Here is a 13,884-nt window from a genome sequence, read left to right as displayed (position 1 = left end):
TGAAATTATACACAAATAATCACAGTGGAATCGTTTCGAGGATTTTTGCAAGTTAGTATTTCACTTCCGGTCGATTCTTCTCCGTTGCGCTGTAAGCGCATAAATCGCTGAATATTTCCGGTTTAGTTATGTGCCTCTCTGCAACGCTAGATTTCGTACGAGTTCTTCCGTCATGAGAAAGAGTTATCTCCCCATTAAGTTGACTTTTACTCTAGAAGTACTTTTTCAGCATATTTTCTTGTGATACAAACATATTAAAAAGAATTATAGCGTCTTATACACAATTCAACCTAATTAAAAAAAATACAGAAAAATCTTTATGATGTACGTACTTGTTACGAAACGAAAATGTCATATTCCAAAAATTACGTAAATTGATCAGTCAATGTCGATAATACACCAACGCACAACTTATCTTTAAAATGTCCATTTAGATAGATTTTCGGGTATGTTATAAACGAATGTCACATTCAAAATTGCGTCCGGCAAGGAGTTTTTAAGATATCGACATGTTCATAATCAAGTGTTGTTTCTAGTAGTTTTCAATGGCGGTCATTTTGTGTGGCTTAAACCTTTTTTATTGTGTTGTTTTTTTTTATTCTTTTTTTTTTTTTTTTGGAGGAGGTATTCACTTATAGAACTTGTATAGTTTTTAACAGGTGCTTTCTGCAGTTTAATTAACCGTTTTTCTGTAAGTAACGCGCCGATATTAACCAAGCAGAAAATCCGTTTACTAATTTCACAAAAATTCTGTTAACATTTGAGAGCAGGCGGTGGGGGAGGGGACGGTGTTGTGGCAGTCACGGCGCCACAACACCGTCCCCCGCCCGCCCCCAAATACCATTTACAAGGTTGATTTTGATCTCGGTAGTTCGAATAGAGATGTCTCCTCCTTATTTGTTAAGCATGGAAGTGCAAAGCACAACATTTGCTTCATCATAAAATGTGATTTCTTCAGTTAAAAAAATCAATACTTGATGAATTCATATAATTTTTGTAATATGACATTTTTCGTTCCGCAATGGATGCATGCATCGTAACAATTTTTTGGTTCTTGTTAAGTCTACAGATCGAGTTTTTAAATATGTGGTTTTAAACAAAAATAACAGTACTTACTTAATTGTTGTGTCGAAAATAGTAATATATCCAAAAATTATGAAAATTCATTGAGTAGGACAACTGTTATTGTGTTTTTAGTAAAAAAAAAGTTGTTGCAGTGGGTTGAGAGGTGGTATGGAAATGTGCCAATCGACCGTACAACTATAAGGCAAAAAGATAATGGCAGTAGCAAAAAAAGAATACCAGACACTGAAATTCGGATCGTCTTTCATTTACCAAAAAGAAAGAAATACAAGTGACAAATTTGAAAGATCAGACAGGATAAGGCTCTGAAACAGGACAGCTTTACACCTGTAGGCACTGGAGGAAGTAACCAGTACTGGAACAGGGCTGCTGGACGTCAGTAAGAACTTGGTACGTTACGATGTTGACAGACTCTAGAATGATTAGCCTGATGTCGACTAGAAGTGGAACGGGTAGCTTGACAGCTGCAAGCACTGGAACTGGTAGCTTGATGGCTACAGATGCTAAGGGCTGAAAGAGGCAGTGGATCAGGTTGCAGGAGGTGCTGGAGGCTACAGGAGTGAGCCGGAGTTCACTGGTTGTAGAAGGGTAGTCTTCAGAAGCAGGCAGTAGTGGTTCCCATACAAATAGTTTGTGGTTCATATAAAAGTAGTTTGTTGATCGTATAAAAGTAGTTTGCTTCTTTTTTTTATTACATTTTCACCCCAAACAAGGCATATTACTACTTTGATGTAGGGGGCTGCTATCAGGGACCTAAGTCCAAGGGGTACTATGTAGGAAGTTTAGCAGCAAGATGTCTGTTCACATTACACTTGAACTTCTGCATGTCAGTACAGTTGGGGAAGCAGGAAACCGGAAGAGAATTCGAAAGTTCTGCCATTCTAGGGAAGAAGCTATTAGAGTAAACGGCTTTCTTACATTTAGGGATCTCAACTGTGTAGGGATGGGACTTTGCTGCTTGTCAGGTTTGTCCGGGGTATTTCCGTCGAGGGGGCATAAGTGTTTGTAGTTCGTCAGAACATCCACCATTAAAATACTAGTAAAACAGGCAGAGGGATGCAACATTTCGTCAGTGGGACAGGGGCTGAAGTTTAGATGACAATTCAGGACCTACTAGGTTGGCGACTCTCTTTTGAACCCTGTCAAGGAGTGGGAGTCTAGTAGCAGATGCACCAGCCCAAATGTGACAGCAGTACTCCATACATGGGCGAATGGTGGCTTTGTAGAAGTACAGGATACTTTCAGGCGTAGGTAACTTTCTAGCATGATAGAGAGAGCCCACCTTCTTTGCAGCAGCCTTAGCAATGATCTCAATGTATCTATTCCAACTCATGTTTCCTGTGAACGTTAAGCCAAGGAGCTTGAACGAAGTGCTCTCGGGTAAAATATCTCTAATAGCTATTGGTGGTTGGTAAGGTTTCATGTAATTATTATAGGAAACTACCTTTGTCTTGGCAGTGTTGAACGTTACCATCCATTTATGACCCTATTCCACTACAGACTGAAGGTCTTCCTCTAGGGTTTTGGCCATTACCTTAGATATGTGCTCATTAGTTTTCCCCACGTGCCTGCTATAGAGCATGGTGTCGTCGGCAAATATACCCATCTCAGAGATGATTTTATCAGAAATAATAAAGGTACACCCACATTTATATCAAATTTTTTGGACGTACGCCAATAGAGGACAACCTGGATTCTTCTCTCATTTAAGAAGGATCTAATTATGATAAGTAATACCATAAGATTTTATTTTCATGAGAAGACCATCGTGCCATATCCTGCTAAAAACCTTAGATATATCTAGAGCTACTGCCTTCCCCTCCCCTGCCTTATCCAGTGCTAGGTATAAGCGTTCAGAGATGACAGAATATCTGTAGTAGAATGGGCTTGCCTAAATCCATATTGGTGGTTTGACAGAAGTTTAGCAGCTGTAAGGTGGTGGACTAGAGCTTGATTAATTAAAGACTCAAATATTTTGGCAAAAAGAGGGAGGAGGCTAATTGGGCAATAATTTAATGGGTCAGTTCTTTTGCCAGAGTTTTTGTAAACTGATACCACAGAAGCAGTTTTCCAGCAGCCAGGAAAGCAAGATTCGTTAAGGCATTTGTTAAAGAGTTTAGAGAGAACAGGAGCGACCTCAGCGGAGCATTTTTTTAATAGCACACCTGGGATGAGATCAGGTCCACATGCTTTTGAGGTGCCTAGATTTTTATAATATCATGTACTTGGGAGAGCATGATCTTTAGATCATCTAGCGTGGTTTCTGTCTGCAGAGAAAAATCAGGGAGGGAATGGCTTGCTGGGTCCAAGATAGAGTTTGAGGCAAACTGACGGGCAAGCATGTTAGCTTTCTCAGTTGCTGTGCGAACAACCTTGTGATTGTTTGATAGTGGGGGTATTGTCGATTGCCCATTATTTGTTGTAGATTTTCCTGGTGGTTTCAGTGTGTTTACTCTTACCTGTTGCTCCTTCTTTCTTGCAATTATTTCTAGTTTCTATGTACCTTTGTCTGTTTGTACATGACTTATGCTGGATAAATCTATGGTATGCATGTTGCCTCTGAGCAATGGCAGCTGTGCATGTTAAAGTAAATCATTGGGGAGAGTGGGGTTTACTATAGAACTTCCGTGTAGGAACATATATTTCAATTGCTGCTTTGAAGCATTCAGTAGTCTCATTTGCGCACTGTTCTGCTGGACGAGAAAAGATATTTCCTCATGGGGCGTCTCTGTTGTGATCTCTAATGACTTCCCAATCAGCCTTATTGTAGTATCTTGTTGTTTTGAGCAATGGTTCTTCAACTTGGGGTTGAGAGTTTAGAGTGATGTCTATCATTATTACATCATGATCAGCATTCCCGAGTGGACAATGAGCATTTCTTACACAGTCATCAGGAATAGTTGGGTTTTTTTTACATAGGACTCACCACTTATCAAGGACACGATACCACTCGAGGATAAGGGTTAAAGAGTGTACAGTAGAAATTAGACAATATAGTAATCGTTAGTAAATGGAAATTCGGTAAATTTGTTAACAAGTGGAACGGCTAATCAAGAAATTGTTTATATTAGACTTGAAGACAACCATACTGTAGTCAGCTGAAAAGCAAGAAAATGGAAGACAGTTCCATAGGCGTGCAGTTCTAAGAAAGAAGCTTTTTCATGGAATCTACATTTAGGTTTAGGCACAGATAAAGAGTGGGGGAAATTATTGATAGTGTTTTCAGCTAAACGAATGTTTCTTCTGAAAGTTTTGCGAGGGGAGACCATAGACTGAAGCTCAGTCGAACACTTTCTATGAAAATAACGATACAGCAGAGATAAACTCACAACATTTCTTCTGTGAGATAGAGGTTGCAGGGAAGAGAAAAAGCCATCTCCTACAAGGCTACAAAGTCTATTTTGAACTCTATCAAGGCAAGACAAGTCCTTTCTAGCAGCTCCTGTCCAGATGTAGCAACTATTCCATCCTTGGATGTACCTGGCTCTTATAGATAGAGAATTGCATCAGCAGTGAGATATCTACTGGATCGATAGAAGGATCCCACCATTTTTCCAGCAGCCTTGGCAACAACTTGGTACGAGTTCCATTTCAGATCAGGAGTAAAGGTCAAGCCCAGAAGCTTGTCAAAACTTGAGGCCTCCTCAAGACGCGAGCCATTCATTTCAATTGATGCCAGATGTGGATCTGAACGTTGATGATGTAAAGAGAGAAGCTTGGTTTTAGATGCATTAAAAGTAACCAGTCACTCCTTTCCCCATTGTACCACATGCTCAAGATCAGAAGAGAGAGAATCGGAGAGAACTTGGTCGTTTACTGTCTTAGATGTGCTACCATAAATGGTAGTGTCAACAGCATAAATGTCTACAAATGATGTAAGGATGTGATTTGGAAGATCATTAATGTAGATCAGGAAAAGAGTTGGCCCAGGATGGACCCCTGAGGGACTCCAGCATTATTACTGTGAGCTTCTGATTTTTGCCCCTCAACTACTACTCTTATGAACCTATCAGAAAGAAATGATTTAATAATTGAGAAGACATTTCCAGCTATACCATAGCTAGAGATCTTGTGAAGTAAACCTTTATGCCATACCCTATCAAAGGCCCTAGATATGTCAAGAGCAATTGCCCTAGAAAGGTTGCCTCCGTCGAGAGATTTGCTAATCCTATGAGATATAACTGTAAGCACATCTGCTGTAGATCTAGCAAAACGGAAACCATATTGAGTGTCACTAAGAAGGTTATTTTTGTTGAGATGGTTGATTACTTCTGTATTTAACACAGATTCCAGCAACTTACTCATGTCGCACAGGAGACTTATTGGCCTGTACTGAGAGGGGGATGAGCGATCACCTGAATTCTTAAATACAGGGCATACTGATGAGATTTTCCAGGGTGATGGGAAGCAATTCTCTTTAAGACAACGTTTAAACAGTTTTGTAAGTATGGGCGCTAGCTCTGGTTGAAGTTTTTGAGTACTATAATTGGAATACCGTCAGGGCCGGTTGCTTTACTGGAATCAAGGTTTTTGATTAGCTTGGCAACTGTGGTACGATATCTTCACGAACCCGAGTTGGCCGATGGTTTTGTGATCACCACATATTTCGACTCGTCTTTCTCTGTTTCCTTCCACGCCCATGTTGCTTTAAGATCCGTAGAAAGAAGAGATGAGTACGGTCCAGTCGACGAAGGTTGGGTTGTTGCTGGAGGGAAGAAAAGTTGCCAAGCACACAAAAGACAATGTCGGAAAGCGCTTGTTATAAACAATAATTATGTTTATTAACACAATCTTTAAAAACACCACGGAATGGGAGTGATTGTGGTTGACTGGCGGAATAAAGTTTTCTTAGAAAGTCTTAACTGCAATTAGGCAGCGTTAATGATGTCGAACGGAGTGGCAACGGATTTGGTTCCTTAAGCGACGACAAAAACGAACCAACTCGATTTTTCGCTTTGGGTATCCTCTATTTATTGGCCCCAATCCTTGAACAATCAGTGTCTGATTGGTCAGCCAATGGGGATTGCCGACTAATGGCTATCGTCGTAACAATCCTCCTGGCTAGCCCCTGATTGGTTTTAGATAATCGGCCAATTAGTTGCAGTCATTGGGAGGGGCTATACGGAGCAATTCTGTGATTAGTTAATTGACGATGTATAACCGCCCAGCCTTGTGCCAAACTTGTGCTAGGCCGACCCACAATGTTTGCCAACTTTAGAAATATATTTATTGTTTATAATTTTGAAAATTATGATTTTTCAGCAAGTGCAAACACCTGCACTTTGGTTTAGTTTTATATGTTATTGCTCGAGTCACAATCTCCTTGCACTTAAAATGTTGGATTCCCAAAACGAATTTATTTTAATAATGTTTTTATAATTTTGAAAGGTCGATACACCTGCAGATGGTTTTTGTTTTATTGACAGTTCTATAGGTCAGTCCTGTTCTTTCTTGGGTCATCATCTCTTTGCACTCAATGACAGTTTATTACACCTGGTTCTTAAAAAGTGTTTGCTACCCAAACGAATTTTATACTGTTCAATAAAACAATTATTATTATAATTTGATTAATTATTATTTAATTAACTTCGCCAGTCAACCTTTTGACACTTAATTAAATTAAAAGTGTCATATTCCTCCCCTACTTATCGACATTTAACCAAGGGTTAAATGTCGGTAAAACATGTTTAACGGTGTCATATAATTATAATGATTGATTATACAGTTCAGTTTTGTATATGTCCATAAAAATATCAAATGTCCATCCTGAAAAAAAAACGTTTATCAGTTTTTTTTTTTTTTTTTTTTTTTTTTTTTCAGAGAGAAAATATTATATAAATGTTTGTGTTTTTTTTTTTCAGAATTGTTATTTTTATTTTTTATTTTTGAGTAATGATAATAATAATAATTAATGTTCATTGCACAGTTTTTCATTTTTTTTTCATGCATTTGTAGGAATTTTTATAATCAATTGTTCCAAGTAATTCAGATTATTACACTTGAAGTATCTCCACTGATGGTAATTGCAATGGTTCCTTCGGGGTATTTGTGGTTTGTAGAGTTTGTATGTTTCCTATTGGTTCAAGTTCGATTTGCTGTTGATCAGTGACAACAATTCCTGAGCTCCCAACATTCTTGTGCAGTTTAGTTGGTTCATTTCTCTCAAGCTTACTTAAAAAATGGCGTACTATCAGGCTTGATGTTAACAAAACTGATAGAATTATTAAGCTGATGGCTATTATCAAAATTAACCAGGTAGAACTACCCACCCGTTTACTTTCTGTTTGGGAATTTCCCTCTCTAAGTACATCGAGTTTATGTATCAATTCCCTTAAATTTATTTTCTTCAGGGGATGGCTTGCGGGGTTATGTTTGGAAATTTTTTTATTAGGGGTTCCCATAGGCTCAATCTACTAGTAAGTGTGGTATTAATCAATGGTAAAAAGGAGTCGCTGGTCTCAAATTTTTCCTCGGCTTGGTAATAGGGAGGAAGGGTTATAGCGTCGCCATAGACCCCACAGTCCATTGGCACCTGCAGAGTGGTCAACGGAGGAGATATTTTGATTGTTTTGGGAGGTTTTCCGGTACATACCTGGGATAACTCTGACTCGTCTTTCGCAGCTATTGCCCATACCCCATCTGTTATCCTAATAGCTTTTGGTAACATTACATCTAGAAGGACTTCTATTTGACAGTGCTCCCTATTCCCTTTCTATTATCCTTGAATAATTCCATTACACATAAATGATGATTGCTGAATGTATATATCAGGCTATTAGACACGCAGGTTCCGAGTAAATCGTGTTTACATTTTTCTGCCTCGGAAGAGATAAGCAACATGAACTTTTCTCTTGTTTGGTCAAGTGCAATATTTTCGGATTCTATTTTGTACTTTGCGACAGTTCCCAATCCCTGTTTCTTATGTGGATAGGGAATCGGTAAATTAATGACTTGAAAGACTTCATATATGCTACTGGAATCTAACAACGGAAGCGACACCACAATCAGCAATCTACCATCTTCGATGAGAATTAGACAACCCAATGACTTATAATAATACCACAGCTCAGCTGTGGGATCCACTGGTAATCTTAGGTGATGTGGTAGTTTGGCCTGAACTTCTAGTAAATGATCTTTTAATGCGGAAGGTTCCACTATATTTGGAGACAAATGACCTAGAGCTAGCATATCAAACTGGACTTGCAAATTTCATATGGAGCCCAACAATGCTTGCAACTTTTTCTGCAATTGTTCGATGATGGTTAAAAAATGAAGATATTTCCTTATGCAATCTTCAAGTTTTATCACTCGGAATAATAATTCTCCAGTGACATTTCCGAGCTCTACTTGCATTTTCTGAAACCCCTCCACTAATTCATTTATTTTGCGATGGGTATCGGCTAGTTCTACCCTGGTTATATTTAAAATAGTAATACTATCCTTCTCTACCTGAGCTAATTTCATCTGACCCTTTTCAGAAGCCCTCAATCTTCTCTTTAGGGCATCTAATTCCTCCTCTGTTATAGTCCCAAAAAGTACGTTTAACGCTTTCCCCATTATGGGAAGTACCGATCTCTTTTCTCTACGTTGTAATAGTTTCAATCCATCCAAATATTTTTCTATAACCTCCACACTAATTTTCATAATCTTTATGTCCTGCATAAGTGGGCACCACAGATTAAAACATTTACCGTTTTCATTAGCTATGCAATTATTTTCCAAATCCTTTCCTGCTAAGGTGACCTCATCTATTTCTTTTTTTCAACTTATTTAGTAAGGAATGATAGGGTTTGAAGTTCATCGTAAAAACTATTAACCATTTTGACCTTGTAATTGTCACCTCACTTGTTTTGCGAAAAATTACATTCTGACTATGTCGCAGGGATGCTACTGTTGTCAGCATGCTCAGCAGGAGTAGAGCCTTCAATTCAGCCATCCTACAAGAGAATAGGGGGTTAAATTCAGTCGGTTACTAATGAAAGGTAATCTGGTTCCGGCTAACTTCAACACCTAATTCTTCCCAATATTTCTGTATATATATTCTTTCCCTATTCTATATTTTGTTTTATCTTATTTTGTTTTTCAGACGCATCTAGGCATACTTACATATGATATCTCTGCCCTATAATGCCTGTTTTAGATTTTATCCAGCACCCATGCTTAATTCGTTGGGTCACAACTTGGTGCAAGCTGGTAATCAGTTGTATTTTGGGATTGGCCAGATCCCAAGCCATCCCTTTTTTTATTTTGATATCTTCTTAATCTGTATTTTAAAGGTGTATCTTCTTTTTCCTGATATTGTTTTTGTAACCCTGAAAGGGGAATTTCGTCTTCACTCTCCCAACTATCCAATTCATTTTGCACAAAGGCATCTCCTACTTCTTCAATTTCCATTTGTGGTCTAGCAATTGGGATTGATTCAATCTCCATTTCTGACTCCGAATCAGCCTCTGAGGGGGCTTCTACCCACCTTGTCCGTCTCATACGTGGATTTGTTTCTTTTCTTTCAGGAATTTCCCATTCTTCTACCCCTGCTAGTTTTAAGTCATTTGCATGAGCCTTTTTTTATTTTGCCATTTATTTGGTTCCATACAATAAAAGTTACTGGGCCTGTCTGATCTATTACTCTATAATAAGGAGACCATTTTTTACTTTGATCTATTACTCTATAATAAGGAGACCATTTTTTACTTTGATCTATTACTCTATAATAAGGAGACCATTTTTTACTTTGATCTATTACTCTATAATAAGGAGACCATTTTTTACTTTGATCTATTACTCTATAATAAGGAGACCATTTTTCGTCAAGCTTTCCTTGTCGTAAATGCTTCACAGGATCTCCTATTTTGAGGGTTACCCCTTTCCTCCCCAAGTTTACCTTTTCATTTCGTTTCTTCTGGGCACGTTTTATCCTTTGCCTAGCTTGCATAAATACTTTATGTTGATTTTGGAGGATTATCTGGTGAAAATCTTCTCCCAGATATTTCCTACGGGGTTTTAATAAATTATCAATAGGCAGGATTACACCTCGTCCAAATAGTAAAAAGTAAGGGGAAAATCTGGTCACTTCATTAATAGAAAATCTTATGGCCCCTAATGCCTGGGTTAGGAATAAATCCCAATTTTTCTTTTCGCCTTCAGTGAGCTTTGCCAATGTATCTCCCAAAAAGCGGTGGAACCGCTCAACCTTAGCATTAGCTTGTGGGTGATAGGGAGATGTAACGATGTGCTTGATATTGAGACTTTCAGTTGTTTGTTTCATTACTTCATTAACGTTTTTTGGGGTTCCAAAGCGTGGGATTATTTCGGTTAGTAATAGCCCAGCTACAGTCTGAGCTTTCTTATCTGGTATTGCATAGGCTTCTGGCCAGTTAGTTAGCCAATCCACAAAGCTAACTATGTATTTATTTCCCTGTGAAGTTTCACCATAAGGTCCGGAGACATCTACACTAATTTTTTCGAAGGGATAAAAAAGGGATATCAGTTTTTTTTTTTTCAAGGGGTGCAATTTCAGATTTGCTGCTCCTCGATTGACAAACAATGCATAGGTTTACATGCTTTGCGACTTCCTTGTACAACCCCGGCCAGTAATATTTCCTGCCTATGAGTTCGTACGTTTTGTCAATACCAATATGCCCCATTTTATCATGAAGCTGTTTCAATATGTCCCCTCGAATCTGTTTAGGTATATACAACCTAGATCGGACATCTTCGTCTCGGTCAGAAAGATAGTATAGCAACCCATTTCTACCATTTGTTTCTTTCTAGAAATGCTTTAGCTGCTTTACCTGACTCTATGGTTCTTTTTAACATCTTAATTTCTTCATCTTCTTCGTATCTGTTTAATTGGGGCATTTCTCTTTTGGGATTTTCATCCTTTTCATCTGTTTCATCTAACCTATGTCTATAATCTAACCTATGTGAGTTTATCATGTTTATTTGATAAAACTTATCATCAATTTCGAGTTCTTGAGGCGTCGATTCTTGTTCTAGCTGATTAGGGATACGTGACAATAAATCAGCACATGTATTTTCTCTGCCCGATAGATATTCTATGGTACAGTTGTACCCACTTATTTTTAAGGCCCACTGTTGTATCTTTTTGTTCGTCCACTCTGCTTTAAATAGATATTTCAAAGGCTTATGATCTGTTTTTATTGTGAATTGTGCACCGTTTAGGTAATAATCGAGTTTTTGGAGAGCATATACCATAGCAAATGCTTCCTTTTCTATGACAGGCCACTTCTGTTGGGTAGATGTTAGCTTATGAGAAAGAAAATAGATAGGTACTTCTTTTGGTATTCCTGGGACAGGGCCGTCCTTCTCAGGACATGGTTGAGTTAGACATGCCCCAATACACAGATCGCTTGCATCTGTGTACAATATCATAGGTTTATTCATGTCTTTGTATGCCAATAGTGGGATCGTTGATAGTTGATTTTTCAGCGTATCAAATGATCGCTGACAATCATCTGTCCACTTAAAGTGGGCATTTTTTTTGTGAGAGCTATAAGAGGGGTAGCTATTCTTGAAAATGCTGGTATGAATCTTCGGTAATACCCGATAGCGCCTATAAAATCTCTGACCTGTCTAACAAGCTTTAGGTTCTGGCATCGAGCCAATTACTTTGACTTTATCATCATCTGGCTTGATCCCTTGTTTATTTATGACAAATCTCAAGTATTTGGTTTCTGCCATCATGAACTGACACTTTGCTCATTTTAATTTTAAGCCACGTTTTCTCAGCTGATTAAATACCATTTGAAGGTGTTTGAAATGTTCATTTATATTGCTCAAGAAAACTAGTATATCATCGAGATATGCCATAGCAAAACCTTCTAGCCCTCCAAGTACTATGGACATGAGTTGTTGAAAAACACCTGGAGCATTAGCCAATCCAAAGGGCATAACTCGGAATTGGAAAAGCCCATAATGACACACAAATACAGCCTTTTCACGGTCATCTTGATCAAGAGCTACCTACCAGTACCCTGACCTCAAATCGAGGGTGGAAAAACAAGTTGCTTTGCCTAAAAGGACCAATATATCATCTATCAATAGCAGTGGGTAAGCAAGGGGCTTAGTTATGTTGTTGAGGGCTCTAAAATCTACACAGAAGCGGTGTCCCCCATCCTTTTTGTCAACCACTACAATGGGGAAACTTCAAGGAGATTGTGAGCGTTCAATCACTTTAGCCTCCAGCATTTCTTTGACAGCTTCTTCTACTAACTCCCTTTTGTGTATCGGAGTTCTGTACGGTTTTATTTTTATCGGTGGGTTATTCCCAGTATCTATTTTCATTTGAACCGACTGAGTTCTTCCCAACTCCTTATCTGAGTTAGCGACAACATCTATATTCTCCTGAATTAAATCAGCTATCTCTTGCTCATTAGGTACGTTGATGTCCTTAGGATTAATTGTATTTTTGCTCATCTTAATTGGGCGTTTCTCAATGTACTTAACTTGCTTCCGAATTCTTATTGGTGTTACCCTTCCCAAATTTTCACCCTTTCGGACACTCAATGTTTTATTACCCAAATTTGCTAACATGACTGGAATCTTCCCCTTCTCATTTTCTTCTACTGTTGCTTCAACTAACACTATTTCTTCCTCCTCTGGTATTACCTCCTCCGTTGAAATCACCTGGTATAGGTTTTCTTTATTGGGCTCTGAAGGGATTAGTTTGGCTGCGCAGGAAATAGCAGTTCGTGGGGGTAATTGTACACTGTCCACAGTGTAGATTTTAATTTCCTGCTGGAATTACTACACAAGGGAATTTCTACTCCTCTTATCGTTAGTCGATTTGGATTAAAACATAATTGTGCTTTATTTATTTTTAACCAATCCTCCCCTAAAATCATGGTTTGGTCTAAGTGAGGTGCAATGTATAATTTTGAACCTGTCTTAATCTTTCCGATTTTAATGGGTGGATCATACCATTTTAATAGGTAGGTGGATCATACCATTTAGTTTCATTTTCTGTCCATTTGCTTGAGTCACTATTAAATCTGAATCCTTCAATTTCATTTTGCTATTTCTTAGGTATTCAAAAATTGAGGACTTTAGAAGCGAGACTTCTGACCCGGAGTCTATCAATGCTTCTACCTGCTTGCCCATAATATCTACCCTACACATCATCTCTGAGCCCTGTGTGAATAATTCATATTCTTTTGCTCCTTTTGTGTTGGGAATTTTAATCATTTCCCGTTTCGAGCAGGAATTTTTGGGGTTTATTTTCATTTTAGCAGCTAGAGTACCCTTATTCTTTTTTTCCTTTATTGACTGAATATGGTTAGATTTGCGACTTTTAGTTTGTGCCGGTATCTTGGTCTTTCCTTTTTCTGAAGTCGAGTGAGTTATATTCCCGCTTTCAGACCTCGGACACCTTTGATCATAATAATTCCGGCGTTCATGCTGATTTGAATTATTCCCTTTTTTTTGTACTGGTTGTCTACAGCTGTAACAACCATGACTCTCTCCAGACCATTTTCTATGGTACCCCTCCGCCTTTGGTATCCTTAGTACTGTACGAGAGCCTATTCCGTCCTGTTGCCAATAATTTCTACCTGAAAATTTGTTATTGATTTTTCTTGTTTCCCACAGCCCCGAAGTCGCTCATAAAGCCTTTCACTTTCTCTGGCAAATGACAAAGCCTCCGACAGTGTCTTCGGGTTGGCTCTGGCCACATCTTCCTTAATGAAAGTATTGCTATTCCATCAATGAAGAATTTGGCTGTACTTGTACAGCTGACCCTTCTCTCAGTTCAGAGTCTTAATAAGCCTTGCAAGACTTGACATT

At 38.4% G+C, this 13,884-nt stretch overlaps 1 protein-coding gene across 3 annotated transcripts in view; it reads right to left on the bottom strand.

Annotated features, from left to right (window-relative positions):
• LOC145247355 (COP9 signalosome complex subunit 7b-like) overlaps positions 1–13,884 on the bottom strand; it is a 307,459-nt gene that overhangs the window by 147,743 nt on the left and 145,832 nt on the right. The window contains exon 1 of one of the 3 annotated variants that reach the window (XM_080109033.1): positions 1–762. The exons of 1 other annotated variant lie outside the window; for it this stretch is intronic. The gene's annotated coding sequence lies outside the window, so the exon portion shown is untranslated. Of the gene's footprint in view, positions 763–13,884 lie in introns of those variants that run through there. One more of the 3 variants, XM_080109035.1, reaches the window with a different exon arrangement.

This window comes from Euprymna scolopes, chromosome 25 (genome assembly GCF_053919585.1).
Source record: "Euprymna scolopes isolate OS-2025 chromosome 25, ASM5391958v1, whole genome shotgun sequence".
Lineage (NCBI taxonomy): Eukaryota > Metazoa > Mollusca > Cephalopoda > Sepiida > Sepiolidae > Euprymna > Euprymna scolopes.
Note: the sequence above shows the minus strand (reverse complement) of the source record. Positions and strands in the feature narration are given on the sequence as shown.